The sequence below is a fragment of the Tachypleus tridentatus genome, chromosome 2, assembly GCF_004210375.1.
Source record: "Tachypleus tridentatus isolate NWPU-2018 chromosome 2, ASM421037v1, whole genome shotgun sequence".
NCBI lineage: Eukaryota > Metazoa > Arthropoda > Merostomata > Xiphosura > Limulidae > Tachypleus > Tachypleus tridentatus.
The window spans coordinates 117,323,667-117,344,174 of NC_134826.1; the positions used below are offsets into that span (position 1 = coordinate 117,323,667).

The 20,508-nt window shown below is 31.0% G+C and overlaps 1 protein-coding gene across 34 annotated transcripts in view; it reads right to left on the bottom strand.

Moving 5' to 3' along the window:
- Positions 1 to 20,508, bottom strand: part of LOC143244910 (uncharacterized) — a 77,676-nt gene that overhangs the window by 55,472 nt on the left and 1,696 nt on the right. The window contains exons 2-4 of one of the 34 annotated variants that reach the window (XM_076490427.1): positions 16,980 to 17,109; positions 11,240 to 11,303; positions 1,077 to 1,147 (exon numbers count right to left, since the gene is read on the bottom strand). The exons of 23 other annotated variants lie outside the window; for them this stretch is intronic. The gene's annotated coding sequence lies outside the window, so the exon portion shown is untranslated. Of the gene's footprint in view, positions 1 to 1,076; positions 1,148 to 11,239; positions 11,345 to 12,212; positions 12,230 to 16,979; positions 17,110 to 20,508 lie in introns of those variants that run through there. 10 more of the 34 variants (XM_076490433.1, XM_076490429.1, XM_076490431.1 and 7 more) reach the window with 10 other exon arrangements.

The window sequence follows — 20,508 nt, forward strand, 5'->3', positions numbered from 1 at the left end:
CGTCCCATGTTTGGTGCTTCTTGCAAAGTTTAATTGAGCTGTTTCGTGGTGCAGAAGGAGGCATGGCCTTTGAAGACATTTACAGCTTTTAAAGCCTTTCTCTCATAGATGCCATCTTATTGTTCTTGAGCTGTATTCTGTGTCCGTAATGGCCTTAATCTCGTTCAACGATCTGCTGGTGTCTTGTCAGATAACCCGTCAAATCCTCCTGCTCAACGCCGGCAAAATTTTCTTGGGCCAACTACTTGAAATTCTCATTCCATATCCCTTAGGGTCTTTTAAGAAATTTGCAACACCAGTTTTACTACACCCAATCTCACCAGAGAGGGCACGTTGAGAGAGACCTTACTTTTTCAGCTCAACATTTCTGCTATGTTCAAACTCTGTCAACTTTTTAGCCTTTGCCATGTTTTTACCCAATGTAATGCAGGAGACATGTTGAAAACACTAATGCTTGAACACAAATTACTAAATTTCGTTACATGTTTACTGATTAATGCTTCATTTCAGTCTTAAACTTTTGACCAGCTAGTGTTTAGGCTAATTTCATAGTGTTCATATTTTCCCTATTAAATGCTAAAAAAGTTTTTTTTTTATTTTCCCTTTTCTTATTTTCATCTTTGAAAGCTCTACTCAAATAAGTGGTTGAGTCTAACAATGCAAAATGCATATTTTTTCTTTATGTTCATTGACCTTAAGATTTTGGCCAGCAGTGTAGTTATAAGTAGTGTACTCAATGAAAATAATACTTGCAGTATAAATTAGTGAATGAAAAGTTACAAAAACAAATAAAAGTAAAATCTGACAAAAAGAAAACTACTAAAAAAAAGTCATATTAACTTTATTAAAAATTTTACCCAAAAATAATAATATTCAGCCACTAGACTTCTTCAGAGGAAAGCACAAGCTGTAACACAAAAAGTATATTTGGTATAAACTCATAAAGCAATTGTAAATCTTGGTGTTTTTAACCATTATCTTAAATTTTAGCAAAAATAAATATCCTAGCTTTCATTTATGTGGTTAACTCTATTAGGTCTATCAAGCATTGATATAACTTCAAATATTTTAATCACCTTTTGTTCCTGTTGCATTGTTTTTCTCATTTCGTTTTTTCCCTTTGTTATCTTGGTCTTTAGATCCAACCCTGAAATCAGAATACTACTTCCCGAAAAATGTTCACACAAATGGGACTAAGATGCAGGTAATTGCCTATTTGTGGGTAGTTGTAGGTATTGTTAATAAATGTTACCATATTATATTGCAACTTTTGACATGTTTAACAGCTTTGGCATGGGGATAAATTAACAACCAATAAACAATTAATTTAAAACATTATAATAAGGGCAAGACCCATCAAGCATGAGAAGATGTTCCAACAATCAGATATCACACACATTAAGTAAGCCAAAAACAAACTGCAAAAATTATGAATGTAACAAATGGGAAGAGGTCATTTCAGGTAGGCCTAATATTAATAAAAATAGATATATTAAATTGATCTGTTGATAACTTTAAATGATGCAAGATCATTTTTGTTAGAATAAACACTCAAACATTTTTTCTAAATCTTAATGCACTGCCACTTTAGAAGTTAATAGAAATATATTTTGATACATTTTGATAGACATATTAACATCACTGAGCAATGGTCAGACTTATTTGCACACGGTAGTAAATTATTTCTATTCATTAAAATTAATGTATTTTTATTCCTAATTTAACAATTCAAGATATACAAGTGGAAAAAGTGGTATAAAGTGTAATAGTATTTATTTGGTGCCAGCAGAACTAATCACTTCAGCTTCTATATGATTATACTTTATTTGCATTGTGGTTAAAACAAAACTGCATTCAAATCTATGAATAATAAGTCTTTATTGTCAGACATCATGGCAAAAAGAGTTTCTGTGCTTATTTTAAGATCATGATGGGAAAGTTTTCTATACCATGTGAAGGAATTTCAGAGATATTGACCAGAGCTCTCCATTTTTAAAATATGTTGAATGTTTCAAAACAAAAGCATTTAGAGACTAATTCTTAAGGACACATTAAGTGTGAGGTAGCACTGGGAGCTAAAAATGCTAAACCAGGAATCAGTTTAACTGAAAAGGCCTATGAGTCAATTAATAGAGCTGAGAAAGAATGAGCATTACCAATAAGCTCTACACATACGCTAGCTATTCATAAGTGTCCTTTTAAAGACTTTGTATGTACTGTTGAAAACCAATTAGAGAACAGTGCTGGCATGAGTCCCAGCTATCATAGTGACATGCAATTGTAACTTTCTGCAAATATATTAGTGAAACTGCACAACATGAAATGGTGTCCTGACTGAAAAGAACACATTTTTACACCATTATGGCAGATGAATCTATTAATACTGCTATTCATGAAGTAGAACTACTACATTTAAGGGCATCTAAAGATGGTGAAATACATGTATTTTTGGTAGTTTGCAATGTTGTTGCCAAACTTAATAGTGAATTAATAAAACCTGTAATATTAGAATAATTACATGATGACTTAGATATTACAAGCATCTCATACTGTTTGATGTTGGTGGTGTAGCTGTAAGTTATGACATAAGAAACAGTTTAGCAAAAACGTTTATTCACCACGCTGACTGTAATATTACTGTTCATTGTGTTGCCAATAGGATTGAATCAGCCATAACAGACCAATCATTCCAAAGAAAAACTGTGAAGAACCTTTGTTAGAACTGTCCCTGTTTTATCACCAGTCATTGTTAAACATGTCTCAACTGTTCAAGGTCATGCAAAATCTTTCAAAACCTCATCATATTCCAATGAGAATTGAAGGTACAAGGTGAGTATAACACACTCATCAGACAGTTGAAAATATTTTATTAGTATACTCAGCACTTTATGCTTATCTTACTGGTGTAAAAGCAGACAATAAATGTTCAACCACTACTAAGTCTAAAGTCATAGGATGTATTAAGCAACTTACATCCAGAAGAATGAGTGTTTGATAAGACTTGACCTCAGTTATGCAATGTTTTTCAACTGCAATACCAAGAAAAGAAAGTCTGCTTTTAAGTAAATGAGCACTTGAATGCAACAATTACAGCTTTAGAAAAATACCAAACAAATTATGGCCCTTCAATGAGAAAATTACTATAAGATGACACCACACAAAACTTTTCATTTTCTGATTTGTCTCTAGAAAATGATGACACACATTTTGAACCTAATAGGCAGACTTTCTTAACAACTTTGATCAGTCATCTTAAAAAAAAAAAAAATGTAAATGTTAAAATGTAAATAAAAATGTTAAAAGCTAGTTGTAAATGCTTTGTCAGTCTTTTAACTTCAACATCTGACCTATGGAAGTCAAAACTGCTCTCCTGAAATTCGGCAATGATGAGATCAGCTTAAATTTGTGAACATTTCATGTTCCCTTGGGCAAAGTTACCTGCTGGACATGTTACTGTATATGTTTTGTCTGAAAGAAACTCTCTGAAATTGCTCATAAGCACCTTAAAATATTCAGCATATGTGAATAGTATCAGTTTGTTGCTTGAAATGTTTCAAAACCATGAAACAGGTTACCACAATGTACTAATATTAACTGATCTAGTTTTTTATATGCAAAAACGGCTCGTTTGGGCTGAGAAAATATAAATTTCTCAACAAGTGGGTTTCTCGTCATCACTGATCTAGTTTTACCATTACAAGCCCCTCTCAACCTCTACAAGCTGGTTCATACAAATATCAGAAATTAACTAAAACCAAAATTGGTGACTGATCTCACATATGTATGAACTCACAATGATGATGTAAAGTCCTACGATTCAGCTCCAGCTTATCAGTTGTGGAGAAAAAGATGTTATAGGTAGAAAACCTTCAGTCAAGCCATATGGACACTGGATATGGAATTTGTACTTAACCTTATTCATGAGATGAAAATGGACTAAGTGGACTCTTAATCTTGAGTTCAGAGTCACAAATTTCTTCAGACTGAGAAACAGGGTTGTACACTTCAGACTGAATAATTTATAAAAATAATATGATGATCCACTGATTATTCACATACTTGCAAGATAATGGTTAAACAATTACATTTCTTTCACAACATTGTAAGTAAACTAAGCCTTATATTGATAGAAGGTTGTTCTTGCATAAATAATGCTCTGTGTTAAAGTGTTATGAAAATTAAACTCTTTAAACTTGATAGTTCTTTACTTTTATTCATTCCTAAATTTTACATTTTAGTCACTCTTACATGAATACATAAAGAGTACATCTGAAAAACAATAAACACAGTAATTACCTAGATTTTTTTTTTACTATTGATGAAACTTAATCCTACTTATTTTTATACTAATGGTACTACGGCACTAAATTTATTTAATTGAATAATTTGTCAAAGAACAAAAAATAATAATAATAAAGCATGAGCAGACAAAGTTCTATAACTATCACAGTTTTTCTGTCATTATAAACAGCTGACAAGAGCTGTTATAAATTTAACTAAGCTCATTGATACATTTCCCGTGGAAATAAAGTTTGAACTAGAAGCAAAATAGACAATTCTCTGTACAAAAAACGAAGTAATATAGAATGTTGTTTGATATATTAAACTCTGGTTTTCTAGTGGTTATAAATAATATTAAATTTAATATCAGAGAAAGCCACTGGCAATTTGTGGAAGAGAGAATGTGACAAGTGATTTTTTTATATAATTCTGTAACCAAAAATGATTGAAAGTTATAAAACTTATGCTTTACTTGATGATGAAAACATTATGATGAGTAAATAACATTAAATTTATATTTATCAGAGAGGTGTTATATAAATTAGAGAAGAGAGAATACATTAGTGAGCAAATGTCATGATTCTCATATTAGGGAAAATTAGGATTTTTTTAAAACATTTCTTTACAAAAATAAAATTTTAAACTTATATAATATTAAAATGAGGATTATTAGCAATGTTTTGATGCCAAGTTTATTTATATACCTTGATCATAAAATACTCTAATTACATTTTGAAAGTAACTCATTAAAAGCATTGTGACATGCACGTAAAATTATACCCATAAGCAAATGGGTTACAAAGATAAGATTTCATAAGAAAACAAAAAATAATGCCCAATGTTACACAACTTAAGCACCTACAGAATAATTATACCTGTCAGAATAATGTATTGACAATTTTACTCTCTATAAGCTGTATAATAGTGGCCTCCAACAATGGCATAGAAATTCCAATAATAATGGAAACAATTCATGATGACAAGAAACCCATTTGAATAAAAATGTATCACAGAATGGCTGGTATGAGTATTAACACTTTTATTGATAAGGAGAGAACAATATTTTGACCTTCCTAGGCCATCATCAGATTAAGAAAGAAAGAGTTTTCAAGTGAAAGTTGCCAGACAAGTCTTAGGGACAAGAGTATAAATGGGTACAGAATTCTAGGGGCATTACAACTGTAATGTAAGGGCTAACCATCAAGATAAGTTAAAAAGTTAATCAACTGATAAATTCTATTACTTAGAAAAGTAGTTGGAGTTGTTTGTAAATTTATTTTGTGTTAAGACACTTGCAAAAAAGGTTAGTGACTGCTTTTATGTGTCAACTAACTATTTTTAATGATTCATAATTACTTTTCACTGCATATAATAATTACATTAAACCAATTTTTAAAAAGTGTGTATGTTGCATGTACTTCAGTAATGCTTGATAACAGGTGAAAAAAAAAATGAGAGAGACCAGGATTGACAGACCCTGTACAACTTTAAATATTTGCATGCCAATAGTCTTTAGACAATTCCCACCTAATCTCACAAGTTTTCTTGTGTATTGTACTACTGAATAATGGCATTCTTATGTTCCAAAAACCCTCCACCAATAGGACAATGACATAATTTCCCTGCACATTAACTCCCTCTGTGCTCTTTGCACACATTAATTTTTATTCTAGACAAGGCAAGTATGTTTAAAGAGAACTAAACTCTGGTGGGAAGTATGTGAAGAGGCATCTATTGCAAATGTCTTCAGGCAAGGAAAATGTTGACTTCTGAGACTATATACATCCCTTCACACAGAAAGGTAGAATCCCATGTTGGTGTGGTGTAGGGGCTAGTGCAAAATTTACCTAGATGAGTTCCCTTCAGAAAGCATCTGAAGAAAACCCATGGAGTGTGACACCCAGTGGCAGGGACTTTATAGAGACACACCCATAACAGACCACATCTTATCTCTTCCAGGGCACATTCTTTGCCAGAATAGAAGGGAGAAGAAGGAAAAAAAAACCATGTATACAGATATTGGCAAAATAAGGACACAGCCATCCAAGTACTTGTACAGAAGAGGTAAGAAATCCAATATATATAGGGTGACAGAGGCATGTTCAGACCATACCTGGCACACACCTCAACTCTACCATCAAACACTACTGAACTGACACTAGCTGCAGAAAATGGGGTGGGGTGGGACACATACCCTTGAACATGCATGTCTCAACTCTTCTGGACAGAAGCAGCCTGCAGGATGGTTTGTTTCTGGAATACTATAAGTATAATTATTTAAGGAGACTTGCACTTTATTGACAATGTCACCACTACCTCACTTCCCCCTAACTAGCACCCCTTATTCTAGCCCAAGCAATTAGGCCCCAGTCAGTCAGAGTTCTCTGTGGTCCATCACCCCAGCAACTAGAAAATGGTAGTAGTAAGAGCCTCCCATTATCTACTTGAAAAAAAAAAAGGAAATAATTTGTGGTTGAGAGACCCCATTGGTCCTGTTTCGTTCAGAAAGGTCTTTTTCTGAAGGCAAAACATCAGGTGACCATATAACACTATTTTAAAAATCCAGCAAGCATGAACCTAAGAAGCAGTCAGAGCACCCTATAGTTTTTCCATGATGATCCCCTGTAACTGGTAGGAACTGGATAAGACAGTAGTCAGATATCAGAATATACCACGAGGATACCTCAAGTGGTCTTGCAGAACACACCATCTCAACAGTTGACATGTATGAAGCCAGGGTGGATATTATGAGTACTTTTACATTATCCTGGCTCAACACTGAATTTTTAAAAATGAACATACCATGTGATCCTACAAGCAAATGCTATATTCAGAAGGGGAATGTAGTAATCTGTCTAAAGATGATGAGTAAGTTATCGAATGGTAAACAGAGGCAGGTAGTAGCCCTTAGGAGTTGAGGCAGCCAAATGGAGACAGGAATGGGCAACAAAGTTACATGAGACAGTCCATATGCTAGCAAAGATCTCTCAAGTGGTCATCTGAAACAAGCAACAAAGGAATGAGACAGGAGACAAACGTGATAGGACAAAATATGGACTATCTGCAAGTAGACCAAACACTACAATTGTAGGACCCTATCTATGAGGGTAGGAAGAGATTTGTCCCTTGAAAAAGAGAAATTCCAGAAAATATAGAGTTGAAGACAGAAACCCCAAAAGTAAGAGGTACAAGCTAAGTAGGAACAAATTGTATAAACAGGGCACAAAAGTATGTCTGGGTTCAAATGACCATAGAAGAGAAAAATAAATGGAAGGGATAGAAAAGAAAGGGAGCAGTCTCTTCCTCAAAAAGCTGAAGACCAGTATTGAGAAATAAGAATATAAGGATGATGAAAAAAAGAGTAAGAGTTGAGTCAATAACATTAAGATTTGAATGATGATGACCACAAGCATAGAGTAAGAAAACTATGTTTGACAAGGAAAGAGATAAAGTTGCAGGTTAAGTTCAAGGCTGCCTGATAACTGGCTATACTGAAGACAACCAAACCTTGCTAAACAGCCAAGTAAAATGAAAATGTCTGACAATAGGACAATCAGGAGGAAGATGGCAACAGATGAAACAATGTCTGAAGCCAAACCCCTTATGCAGGTAGACAGGCTACGCTGAGGCCCCAGAATGAGAAGGAAAACGATTTGCAGATTGAAAAGTCCTGATTAATGGGTACTAAACCAGATAAATCCAAACATGAAAGTAGAAGAACAAAATCCTTTGATGAAAAAAGGATGAGAGATGTTGAAGAATAGTAAGTTTAATTAACAGAATAACAGGAGGTTGAACTGTCAGATGGCACAGAGAGGGAACCAAGTTTAAGCCAGCCAGAGGGGTACCACCAAAAGAACACAACAAGAAGTGTCTTGAGTCAAGTATAGGACCCAAAGTAAAAAAAAAAGAGGTGGTAAACATTATGACAACTATAAGACCAGACCTGGCTGAACGTAGAGACAGTTAGGGACATGACAATCATTAAGGCCAAAGAGGTACTTGAGGTATCTCTCTGGTCTCACATGACCAACTGAGAAGGTGCATATGCTTGTGACTCAAAAGGATAAGCAGCCTCCAAACATTAAACCTCTCATGCAGAATAAGTAGAAGAGTCACAAACACTGATGGTTACACATTTCACAGCTCACAGATGTGAAAAGGCTGATCCCAGATGAGAATGAGTTGAAAAACATCTCTCTGGTGAATAAGATAATGAGCAGAGTGAGAAATTGTTGGAAGTGAGGAAAAAAAACATTGCCTTTATAAAAAGTTGGGCATCGATGAGAGTGGAAGGAGGAAAGGAGCCAAATGAAGAAGGGAAAGAAAATAGGAAAGTCCATGGGTAAAATGTAAAATAATCCCTGTGTGGACACAAAATTGTGAGCACAAGAACTCAAACCATAACAGCCAGGCATCCATGGGATCAAACACAATGGAAACAAAACAATGAAGCTCAAAAAGTTTAACATCATGTAAAAGAGTCCAGAAGTGGGAATCAAAAGACAGGAAATTACAAACTAAGACAAAGTCCAATGGTGGGACATAGAATTGAGAATAGTATGGAGACAAAGTACAAAAGCAAGGATTGATGACAGGTAAACTAAGCTTGTGATTTACTCAAATTAGAAATACCTCCAAACTTCAAGGCAATGAAAGGAGCTAGATGACAGCTTACAGAAGGAAAGAAAGAAGTTGGACTTGGGATAGAAAAGTATCCCTAGAGAACAACCCCCAGTAATAAAGAGGCAAATGAGCAGGGAATGGCAGAAGTGGAACTGCCACAGTACAGAAGTGAAGGGAATGAGAATCACCTGCAGCTTTCTCTGGACACAGTGGAATGCTTCAGATTTGAGGTGTAGCAAGGAAAGGTTAAAAAAGTATGATAAAAATGACCAGGTGAATACAGAAGTATTGGTTACTGAAGGGCAAAACCAAGGCCAAAGCATACCCATACCTACAGGCATGGGCTATTCAAAATGTAACAATTGTGTAAGAGGACAGAATGATTAAAATCAAGGAAATAAATATCAGGCATACAAGGATGGCACAGCTTGACACTGAAGAAATGTAGTTGGTCAATGAAAGATAAATGAGTTTGGTTTGTGATTAAAAAGTAGGGAATAAAGAAAGGTTATTACATAGGAGAGAGAAAAAAAGAATTGTGCATACCTAAGAAATTAAGTCCTGATAATGTAAGAAATTTAAAATTTCTCTTTAACAAGTAGAAAAGTGCACAAAGCATAACCAGGTGAAATAACAATCAAATTTGTCCTCCTCATTCTTCCCATGAAATGAGAAGGAAAGCCTGGAAAAGAAATTGGAACTCAAGGTCATGACTGTAGAAAGGAACCCACTAACCAATTCACAATGGACACCACACAGGAGGTGCCTCCATAAGCCATAACTGTTACCTAGTCTGTGTGAGGAAATTTATCACTCATACAAGTAGTAGTAGAAGACATTAAATAAGCTTGTGTCCATAGTTTAAAGAAACAAGGAAGGTAATTAAATTCCCTAAGAATCACAAACCTTGTTGACCAAGAAAAAACACATCTTATGTGTTCAACATCAAGGAAAAGAATGAAAATTCATGAGTGCAAATGCACAGAGAGTGAGGACCACCCTCCCATTGGTGGTGAACTTTTGCTGCATAATAATCTCGTTATGCAGCAGTGCAATTCACAAAAATAAACTCTTAACATTAAATGGTAGTTGCCTAAATGCTAGTGGCATGCAAACCTCTACAGCAGACACACATGGAAGATAAATTTCTGTGTAGTGATGTGTACTGTTTCAGGAACTCCAAATTCACAGTAACAGGATTTTTTGCCAATTTTTAATTCTTACCACTTATTTTCCAATTAAAATAGATGTAAAAAAATTGTATACATAAAATTTGGAAAAAGGGTTTTCAAACTCACAAGAGTAGAGATTCTTCTCGTCTTAAATATAGTACACCCATAAAAACCATAAGCAAGCATATATTGTTTCTACTGATGGGTTGGATTGGAACTATATTTTCAGCAGCAGAAATCTGTTAAGAAAATTTCTTTTTTTGGTTTTTCTGGTGAAAACTAAAAATTATAAGCATGATTTATAATGCAAATTGACTCTCTATGAGTTTAATATTTCTTTTCTAATTGAAGGTGTGTTTATTCTGATATAATCTTTATCACAATTTCACTGGCATTTAAAAATAAAATTCTGCATCTTTAGGTACTAATAAACAAGTTTAAAGTATTGAACTCTGAAGATGAAATGTTACTCATTACATTATCAAATCAAACTTCTTTTTATAACAGCAATTATTCAATTATTTTCATTATGATAATTTTTCTCTGACACTGATTATGTTTGTCTAAAAATTATTTTGTTTGTGTTTAAAGACAAAAACTACACAATGGACAACCTGTACTGTGCCCACTGCAAGTATCAAAACTGACTACATATGTTTTGTGTATAACTGCAACTGTGACCTCAGAGTGAAAAACAACTGACTAATATATCACTGGTGTAACCAATGCTTAAGCATCTTTCCTTTAGACAAATATCCACTTCCATATTTGGTTCTTTGTTTTGAATACTATCAATTGTATTTATATTCAAGAAAATCTCTGAATTGCCACAAATTTAAAAAAGATCTCTTATATATACATATATAAATACATATAAAAACATACACATTTGAAAGTCCAACAAGCTTATAATAACAGTATAAATATACTATACATGCCTACTGACAAGTAATCTATATTATCTGACTTTGAATCATGTGAAACACAAATTTACTCTTCTCTTTCAAATTCACCATAAAATAGTTCATTACTTCTTACTTTATTAAACTGTTAAGAATACAAATAAAATATTGTTTAAATACAGTGTCCTATACATTTACAAGTATAAAACTTTCACAACTAAACCAATAACTGTTTTCAACATGTTGCAGAAATCTTACTTTTTAGTGCTCCTTTGAACTATTAAAGTATGCCCATCACAGGTTATTTCATTTTGTTTTTCAACTGCTTGATTTGCATCAGGTTGATGTAAAAAATAAAGAAACCTTAAATTCAGAAAGCATGAATAAACTAATTTAAATTATAAATACATACATTTGTAAACAAATAGCTAAAATAAAATAAACAACAATCTAAAAATTGAGTAAAAAATGCAGTCTAACAAAGTAGCAATACAACAGTTTTTCATCCACTTAATCACTGTCTGTTTAAGAATGGCTTGGACTGTTCATTGAAATAATATTTTAAATATCTCAATAGGTCATCAGAACCTTACAATATTGTATGTTGTTTCCTTTCATAACAATATCTATGTAACTACAAAGTCACAGGTTCCAGGAATGTCTATAAATATCACAGCAAAAAGTTTGAATTTCTTACTCTTCTTTTTCTTTTATTACAAGATAACTCAAAAACCAAAACAATGATGTCCAAATATTTCACTAAAGTGACAGTTTCAAAAGGTGTATCAACTTTTATAAGTATCATTAATAACTAGTAACAAATTTAAAAATCATAATTCTAGTATAAACAATATTATCATTACCCCTTGAAGTTAGCTTTTGAACAAAAATTTAGTGTTCTTTTATAAAACTTAAGTACAGGATGAAACAGGAATTAACAGTCAGTAATAGATCAATAATAAATATTACAGTTAGAACCTCCTTGTATTTAGAACTTGGTTATAAATACAACCTTCTTGTGTCTATTGAAGCACTGCATTAAAAACAACAAGCAAGCAAACAAACAAAGAAAAAAATTTTAAAAAGAAAGTAAATGTAAGAATGTTTAATATCAATCTGTTCAAAACTATGTAAATGTCATCCCTATCTTGTTTGTATCATTTTTCAAGGGTTAATATTGGTCATCCCTACATTTACGTCCTTTTTTTTTCTTTACTTGTTCTTAATTTACCTCTTATGTGCATCAATCACAGAAACCCTGCCAGGTAAACATCTACAAAGGAAGCAAGCATAAACATCTGAATTTACATATAATACATATAAATGAGAATCATTACCCAGCTAGTTATCAGCAATGTTTGCAGCCAACCAAATTAAATATTGCAATTACTGTGCAATGATGCAATACCTAATAATATAAATGCCTATCACTTTATTGCACAATTAAAATTTAAGTTAAGCAATTTCTTAAAAAAACATGCACAACCCAAAATCTTACACAATGACATTTTATTACCAAATCTAGTTATTTACGTTTGTTATGCATTGCACATGCTCTCTCAAGATTTTCCAAGACCTTTGCATAAAACTTAGCAAGTTCAAGCATATCTAATTTTTTGATCCATAAACATTTTCTTTTTCAAAATAGTCTGTACAAAAACATAGCAAATGTTCACGTAGCTAGAATGATACAAAGTTTTTCAGGTATGTTTATTAAGAGTTGGTTAATTCAGTCTTTCACACACAATTATTTCATAGACTTTAATCTCTAAACTTGTTTTTAATGCAGTTGTTGCCTGTCAATGTTCATAAAACTTATTTAGATGTCAACAATAAAATATGTATAGAAAATTTTACGAAGTTTGTTGTTTTAAACTTTTATAAAATCAAGAAATAGAACCTTACGAAACTTATATATTCATATTGTTTTTATGACACTCAATGTTGTTTGATTTTGACTACCCAATATTATTAATTCCTTTACATTTCTAAAACCGAAAAAAAAAAAAAGTTATGAATTCTTTGGTTTTACCCATGCATCTTAAAATTTAGTCTAATCAGGTTAAAAACAAAAAATAATAAATTTTAAGTAAACATCACACCTCAGAAGAACCACAAACAAAACCAAGTTCATTTTAGTTAGTCCTTCTAAAGTAAAATAAAATATAATATACTGGAAATGTAAAAAAAAACAAAAAACATCAAAAAGAGAAAATAAAAAACTGTAAAATAAATCTCAGCCACTTCAAATGGAAAAAAATCAATTTTTGTCTGCTGACTATAAACATGAAACAAAGAATAATTCTGCCTATAAATGTAATGAAAAAAAATTTAAAATACCAGCTCAAGTATTTTTTAAACAGCTAAAGCAATGGAATATCAACACTTTCTAATCAAGCATAATGATACAGTTCTTTTAAGTCTTTTGGCAATAATCTTTGCAAATTTATGTTTACTACAGCAATGGGTGTTTTTATTATTTAGATTGCAAGAAAAATTGTGACAAGAAACCAAAACCATGATGCAACCTAACATATACAACAAAGAAAATTTAATGTATCAAATAATCAAAGATGTCATTAGAACAGAATGTTAGTAAATTTTAATTGCAAATCTTTGCAAATTTATGTTTACTACAGCAATGGGTGTTTTTATTATTTAGATTGCAAGAAAAATTGTGACAAGAAACCAAAACCATGATGCAACCTAACATATACAACAAAGAAAATTTAATGTATCAAATAATCAAAGATGTCATTAGAACAGAATGTTAGTAAATTTTAATGAAATTTCTCAAATTTTAATTACACATATATGTATTGTAATATTATTTTTCAAATTTAACATCAAATATTTTTCTGCCCGGTGATTTATAAGTTTGTATGGGTGAACAGTAAAGAAGCTACTGGACACAGCAAAGATACTTAAACATAAATCAACCAATCAAAAAAAAATCTCACTTAAAACATCTTGATAAACAAGTTTATGAAACTCTAAATAAAATGTTACATCATAGCCACATCAATTATAAACATAATTTACAGCCACTGTAAACATGTTTTGATGATTTAACAAAAGATGATGCAATACTATTCATTGAATTGCTATCTTTTTTCCAGTATCACTATACAGTATTACTGCTCAGTAGTTTAAAATGCACTATCATAAACTTGCATGTAAGTTGAACATTTGTTGATTCAATAATTTTTATTGCTAACAAAACTGACTCAAGTGATGGTGAATCTCTACATTTAGTAAACTAAAATATTAACTTTTTACTCTGAACATTACAATTAAATACTATAAAAGTCACTCACAGTTAACTGGAAACAAAAACAACTACAGGTGTACCTTGTGCAGTTTAGTATCACACTTGTTAATTAATCCCAAATAAGGTTAAGTGTCTCTGAACTTAGACATTAAAAAAAACAAAAAAAAACTTTCGTTTGGTGAATCAGATCTCCTGAATATGCATTGCTGCTGACAAAGCAGAAACATACTGTTTGGCTGCTTGAACATCAACATGGAAAACTGCTTTTTCATACAAATTTCCATGACTCTGTATACATGGACATATACTGGAATCTATGTGCAACTGCATGACATTGAAATAGAGACAAACTATCAAATTTACTGTTACATCACCAATAAAGTAATGAGTTTACTGCACCAAGAAAGACATGCCCCAAAAACCACACACACAGAAAAATGAGTTAAAATGAGCTTAACACAAAATATTTATCAATCTATGGTAATATAACAAAAATATCAAATAAAATTTAAACAGTCTAGTGTAAAGAGCTAGGAATATCTCAAAGACCACATTCTGAAATCATGAAATACTTAATAATAAGTGCATTTAAAAAAAAATTCAAACACTCAACCTCCCTGATCAATTAAACATGAAAATTTGCAGTAACATATTATGTTTTAAATCAAATAACATATCTCTATACTGGTGCAAACAACAATGAAAAAATATACATTTTATATTAACTTATGCAATTTTGGATCCATCACCTCTTTTCCCATTTTTCAAATGGACCCCTTTTATCTCTCCAAAACAACTGAACAAGTTTCTTACAGCTTGCTGTAACAAATTAAAGTTTTTTATTTGGTAAGGGTTTAGAAAACATTTTAACAGAAGCCTCTGGTTTTCATTGCTGAAAATTTAAACACTGCCAAAATACATGAGCTTCCATAAATATGTAGTTATTCCAGTGCATGACAAAGCAACAGCAGTATCATACTTAACAATACAAATAATTGTCAACAGCATTTGATAAGTTGGTTAAAGAACTGAATTTGTTTCCTTTGAAAAAATGTTATAATGTAAACACCAGAAAGTCTCAGTTGATGTTGACAAAAAAAATAATCAAACTATGAAATGAACTTCAGCTCATCTCCAAACAAATATGACATGCTTGCACACAAGGCCAGCATGAACTATCACATTCATTACAACAAACAAACTGAACAAGGCCATTTTAAATAAATTCAGTGCAAAAATTATCCAAGTAAAACAACTGTAGTTATATAAAATGTTTTAAACATAGCTAATTATGACTGAACCTTCAAAAGAAATTTGACAGTTATTTTATTTAATATCCCTTACAATATGCTATTAAAATTGATACAAAATTAAAAACCTTTTCAACTGCACGTTACAAAGACTGCTCAATAATCCATATATTTTAAAACATGTAATGGACCCAAAATTATGTACAGTTAAGTTTAAATGATTTTTTATCCTCAGTTATGCCCCATTTCACCTATTTATATTCTGCCTCTTGTAGCAACAAATTACCTAAAATGATGTGTAATGTCAAACTATAAGCATTAATGACTTCAAAAATTATATAAACAATCAATAATTAGAAAATATACATATATTTTACTAGAAAAAGTAATTAATCTCATTTATTCTAAAATAAATTATTTTACAATAGAATGACCACCCCCTAATCCACATGTAGATGGAGATATGATCCCTGTGTAATGATACAGTTGTGAAGAATTGTTGTTGAAAGTAATAAGCATATGTGTAACAATTTAAAATTATTTTTGAAAGATTGCAAACCAAAAAAACAAACCTAAAGTTTTTGTTGATTTTTAACATGGCCAATATATATATATATATATTAAAATAACTTAATATATATATATATAGAGAGAGAGAGAATAGAGAATATTTCATCTGTTGACAGTTTTGCTAACAGCTCTGAACTCTTGAGGCAAACATGATTCGCACAGACCCAAAGATCTAGGATTGATGAATTTCAAGTAAATATAACTATGTACAAAACAGGTGAAAAATACTTTTTGGATCTAATAGCTATATATAAGTCATCACTTTAGGAGCTCACAATATGTTTTGAACACTTTCTACAACACTAGTAATTCATATTTTTAGAGCCAGTACAGTACATTTTAAAAATGGGTATATGATTTACAATATGATTTTCATTCACAGAAACTTGTGTCCCATAGAAACATAAATCAAAGTAGTACAATTTATGATTATTTTCTATAACATTTTAATTATACTCCATTAAAAATGTCAAACAAGGGCTTAATAACTAATTATTTGAATCAAAGTTCTATAAACCATCTTAAAGAAATGTACTGTTTAAAACCTTTCTAACATAAACAACAAAATCTACAGCCATTAACTTTCATGAATACATTCTACTCTGATAAGAAAACTTATCATGAAGGCAACACTTTAAATAAATAATGTTTATTTCAGTAAAATTAGAATGTCTACAAACCAAACATCTTACAGTTTATTCAAGAAATATTCAATAAATATCAAAATTATATAAAACTATAAAACAAAAATTTATACTAATGAAATCTTTTAAACTACTGCATAAAAGACATCACTTTGAATTTATAAAAAATATTTGCCTGTAGCTTTAAAACCAGTAATGCATACATAATTGATAATATTTTTAAAAGCTATTCATCACATAAAACATGCAAAATAATGAAGTACCCAATCAGCATGAGCTGGCAGGTTAGCAACAAAGACAATGTGTGTTAGTCCTGGTTCAGCCATTTTGCAGTATAAAATCTCCTTTGGAATTATTTAAGTTGTTTTAAACACATGCTAACCCAATCACTTCCTGTTGAATATACAAAAGTATACATATTTATATATTTATGAATGTAGAAATTCTGATAATAATATCCATTAATACACTGAAACTATAGAAATCTATAAAGAAAATCACTATCATGCACATGATTAAACATTATCTTTCACAAATAGAATCTGAATAGCTTTCACATAAGAAGTCTTAAAAAATCTACTGATCAGATAAAGATTAGTTGTACAATAAAAATAGTCAAACATATAACATGCTATTAAATAATGGCAAGAAAAGATAAATATGTAAATCCAGTACATGTGTTTTTCTTTGAAAACAATGAAATGTTAAACTGGTTTCTAACATATGTAAAAAGATATATACATTCAGTACACACATTTTCTTTGAAATAAAACAATTAAATGCTTACATATGTAAAGAGTTATTTACTTGTGGTTTATAGCTCCAGTATGTCAAGTGATAAAACACTAGTCTCAAATTGAGATATTATGCAACACTCCACGTTGGAAGTTACTTAGAAGCTTTTAGTAAATGTACAGCAACTGTTGTTGTTTTTTTTGTAAATAATAAATTATCTGATATTAATCTTTATTTTTCAAAAAGTTAAATTACACTGATGATAGTATTACAATTACCAGCATATAAAGTTTGGCAATTTGAAGGCTTTTATAACTGTTTCCTTATTGGGTTCATGAATCAGTTACATTCTTTCAATTTGTTTTAGGTGTTTTTTAAGGACAGTTCCTCATCTACATAAGTCAAGAAATTAAATCTGTTGCCTAACAGAATAGGATCTTTACAGTGAAATTACTACTTTTAACCCTCTGACCCTATTGCACAATCCAATTGAAATATAATGGAGATTTAACCACAAGGAACCACCTGACCTATTACTGGAAATTATCAACTGCTAATATTATTATATTGTAGCAACTAAATTTCTTTCAATTAAAACAGTATCTTCCACTGGAAGACACTTCTGTTAACATCACTGCATAACATGCAGCATCACAGCCACATTATTCACAGACAGACCAGATGTTACCTCAAGAAAATAGTACTTCAGATGAAATAAAAGCAACTCAACTCCTTTCTTGACCATGTGTTATGCAAAAGTTGTACTTATCAAAATAAATGGCATATTTTGAACACTACTAAAATAAGAACATATGTTTTATACCAACTAGTGTTAGTAGGATAGTGGAGAAAGAATGACTGTAAATATTACCTTAACTCAAAATTACACAACTTTTTGAATTACAATTTGGTCTAGATCAAAGTATAAAACGGTATAATTACTCAAAAATAACATAATACTCTGTTTAATAAATACAAATAAATGAAAAATTCACAAAACTTCTCTCAGTTATCTTTGCACTAAATCTTACATAAACTTTATTTTCCTGTTTCCTCAGCTGAATATTTACAAGCAGTTCTTGTTTTACAAAAACTTTTTTTTCTATCACCCCACCATGATGCATTCAATTAAAGTATTAAGTTTTGTTATAAAGCAGGGTTTTTCAAGCTTCACATAATAATCTAGTTTTCATTGCAAATGATGTTCAGAAACATTATTTTTCCAAATCCCACAATATGAAATCAGTTTCTTATAACACCAAGTTTACTTTTCAAAATGGTGCCTCCATATTACATGCTATTAGTACACAAAACTGACATATGAAGGAAAAACTGTTATCAATATAGTTATATAACCACACTTTTACAGAAGTCCAAAAACTTCATGTTGATATAAACTTGGTTAAAAATAATTAATACTGTAAATAGGGCAGCATGTCCAGAAAAAAATAAATTGCACAAATTCACATCTCAATTGGAAAAGATAGAGAGGTGAGACCTGACATTAACTCAGAATAAAAACATTTGTGATTTATTTTTTAAGTATAAATTCAAAAAATAAAATATTTAGTTAGTAAATCTTAACTTTGACATTTTTTGGGAACAATGACAAGAAACCAGTTGCAGAGAAAACAGGCTATAAAAAGAGGAATTTCTATTGATGTGCTAGCCAAAATGACAATAGTGGTACTTACACATACAAGCCAAATTTCCTCACAGAACTGTTAAAAGATCTAAACAGCCATGATCAAAGCAGTGAGAATTGTCGACAAGAAAGACAGAAAACCTTATAATTATAAATAAAAGTCACTGAAAAAACTTCTTAAGTCAAATTCTACTGATCCCTATACTTTATTCCAACTCATATGAATTCTTTTAAAAAATATTAAATAATCAGTCCAGTAAACTTGGAGATTTATTGTCAGACCATCATAAATTGAAATCCACCAATAAAATAGGAATTGATTTTCATTTTATTTAACTAGAGCTTACTATTAGACATTTCTTTTGGAGTAAGTAAAATGACCTGTATCACTAGAAGCTCAATATTTCACTCTTACAGCTACATCAGGAGCTACTGATATTCTAAAAGTCCACTAGTCCCACATCAGTCTGATAAAGATACATTCTGAACATATAAATCATCACTTTATATACTTTAATAATAAAGTAGCCAAACATGATTTGTGCATTAGTCTAATAAAAAAAATCTTATCCACTTTTTACTTGACTTTCTATTGATCATTAAAGTGAAACTAAGAAAAATTATTTTATCAAATGTTAAATTTTGTTTTTTCATAGCGTCACATCTGATATAAATAGCTGTAATGGCAACATTTATTAAAACAGAAAAGACTGTCATATACATTTATTTCATATTAGATATATGTTTAAACCTGGTTTCACAAAATACTCAGTTGAAAATGTTTACAAGTTTTATGTTTTGCTACACTAGAAACACTTATTTACATTTCCAATATTTCTTTGCTTTCACCACCAAGCCAAGTATCAATTTTGCCTCAGCAAATGCAAGAGAAACTCTGCAAGATTTTTTTATGTTAGCATAAAGCTGCTGACAAGTCTTGTACAAAGGGCAATAATGGTATTCTTTTAAAATAATTCCAAACCCAGAATGGAGCAAAACTAAAACTCCTCACAACTTTTTTTTCAATATCAACAGAAACTAGTAAATTATATTAGCAACACAATGTTCTCAAACTTCTTAATATAGAGTAACAATTAATGTTAATTAAGAAATTTACATTAGAGTGTTAACAATTTAATTTGTAACAATACTGCTGCCTGTTCTTGCACCTTCAACATTACTACTATTAATGTAATACTATATGAATGTCAGCACTAATACTTACTACAGCACCTTATCTTTTTTATAGTTTTGGTTTGAATCTTTTAGTAACATAAATTTGAAACTACAAGAATTAGCACATGTTATTAAGGCCCTAATGTTAAGGGTTAAGCTACCAAGATTCATGCTCAGTATCTATAAATTCTGTATATTTACATCAATCATCTATATCAACATTGAGCAAGAATATC